Source organism: Penaeus chinensis, chromosome 39, assembly GCF_019202785.1.
Source record: "Penaeus chinensis breed Huanghai No. 1 chromosome 39, ASM1920278v2, whole genome shotgun sequence".
Taxonomy (NCBI): Eukaryota; Metazoa; Arthropoda; class Malacostraca; order Decapoda; family Penaeidae; genus Penaeus; species Penaeus chinensis.
In genome coordinates this window covers 1,914,457-1,916,956 of record NC_061857.1, presented here as the reverse complement: position 1 = coordinate 1,916,956, position 2,500 = coordinate 1,914,457, and positions in this window count along the sequence as shown.

Sequence of the window (2,500 nt, the reverse complement as noted above, 5' to 3'; positions counted from 1 at the left end):
TGTGTGTGTGTGTGTGTGTGTGTGTGTGTGTGTGTGTGTGTGTGTGTGTGTGTGTGTATGTATATATGGGCAGGGTCCAAAGGGCAAGGATGGGAATGCTTAAATAAAACAAGCAGTTTTTATAAATTAGAACCATTTATGGATATAGATGGAATCATAAAAAGTACGAGGAAGACTTAGACAAGCAAACTTGAGCGAAGCAAGAAGACATTCTGTAATTTGCCAGGTAATTGCCACATATCAGAATTGCTAATTTGTCACAATCACCAAAGAGTTTACCATCAAGGTCGTAGAATAACTTTTAATTAAGTAAGATCAGCAGGGTACTGGATTGTAGGAGGATCATCTATGGTAGCTAAGCACATTATACACTGGATTGTTTGTAAGAAAGCAAGAGATAATACACTTGACAAAACCCTCTTCTCCATTCACTTATTGTCCTGCAGATTATTTTGGTCCATTTTATGTGAAAGTAAGACGCATGGAGTCAAGAGATATGGAGCATCGTTCACATGTTTAGTTTCAAGAGCTATTCACCTAGAGGTTGTTGAATCTATGGATACTGATTCTTTTCTCAATGCTCATCGTCGTTTTGTTGGTATAAGAGGGCCAGTACTTCAGTTGAGATCAGAGGTACAAATTTTGTAGGTGCCAAGAGTGAACTTGAGATTTGCTTAAAAGGAAATGGATTAAGCAAAATCAGCAATGTAATGTTAAAGAACAATTGTGATTGGATTAACTTTAAAAGGAATGTACCTTATGCTAGTCATATGGGAGGTGCATGGGAGAGACAGATTCGTACTGTACGAAACATTTTGTCTGTGATACTTTGTCAGCATGGAATTCAGCTAGATGATGATGATGCATTACAAACTTTTATGCTTGAAGCAGAATCCATTGTCAATAATTATCCACTGACACTGGACAGTATTTATTCAATAGAGATCTTAGATCCTCTAACTTTAAACCATCTTTTGACTATGAAATCAAAGGATGTATTGCCACCACCAAGTAACTTTCAAAGTAATGATCTATATTCAAGGAAAAGATGGAAAAGAGTACAGTATTTAGCCAATGTGTTTTGGTCTAGATGGAAGAAAGAGGTTCTATAATCTCTTCAATCTAGAGGTAAGTGGATTAAACCCAGAAGAGATGTAAAATTAGGTGATATTGTGATTGTAAATGATTAAAATGAAACTAGAAACCATTGAAAATGGGCCGTGTAAGTGAAGTAATTTGTGATGAAGAAGAAATTTACTGATGTTGAGAGACCTATTCATAGTCTAATTATGTTATTCGAAAATAAGGAATAGGATCTTATTTGAGTTCATTTGATGGCTAGGGATGTCCCCGCCAAAGAGCTTTATTTTATTTGTGATACCTCAGAAGATAACATTTTATTTTTTAATTTACTCTCTAGAAAGGTTTTATTAGGAATGTAGTTTTAAGATAGTATGATGTAAATTAATTGTAAATTGTTGTAAACAGTTTAAGGGAGCCATGTAAGTGTAGCAGCCCAATTCAGAAAGAAAAGGCGAAAGAAACTCATTGGAACTCAACGGCAGCTGTGGTCGTCTAACAGGGTTTGGAGGTAAATTACATTCTTTGTACTAGTTTATTTATCCTATTCTTATGTTTTATAAGTTTGTTAGCATTCACAGATGTGTTTCAGTTGAGTTAATTGTGTGAATTATTATTAGTTTAATGATAGTATATATGACCACGTGGCCACAGTTGTTACGTTCCACATTGTTTTGTTTGCCGTTTTACGTATGGGTCCTAACATGGAAGATATGGATGAACAGGTAGAAATTGTATTTCATCAGTTATGGAGAATAAAGGAAGAAGCAACAAAAACTGTTTTTATCCAGAATCCACTGAAGTATTCATTCACCAAAAAAAAAAGTATATATATATAAATATATATATATATATATATATATATATATATATATATATATTCTGTATAAACAGAACAAAAAGGCGCTAGCAGATGGACAGTGGGATTCAGAGTCCCATATCGTGTAACCGATATGTGTCTGTGTGTGCGTGTGTGTTCGCATAAGTGCGTGCGTGTATGTGTTAGTGCGCGTGTGCGAGTACCTGTGCGCGCAAGTGGGTACATATAAATACTGCAAGAAGAAACGATGATCGCAAGTGTTATAATCACAAGATAGGTGATAAGAAAAACATAAAATGTATGTATATATGTATATATATATATATATTGAACTCCGAACAACGCATATCGTGCAAAGTGAAATAATGAAATGGTGAAATGATAGTTCGATCAGGTGTGATGAAATCCAGTAGGTGGATCAGCTGTCAGTCTGGTCACGGAGCTAAAAGTCCCTCGATTTTGTGTCGACTTGGGAAGGAGACAGACGTTTCGCTTGTTCCAAATAAAAAGATTAATTAGCGTGGATAGGTTGCGAAGCCTTGTCCTAGATGATCGCCTCTGAAGTAGGAACGGAAACGCTCTGCTAGATGCGATTGAAAT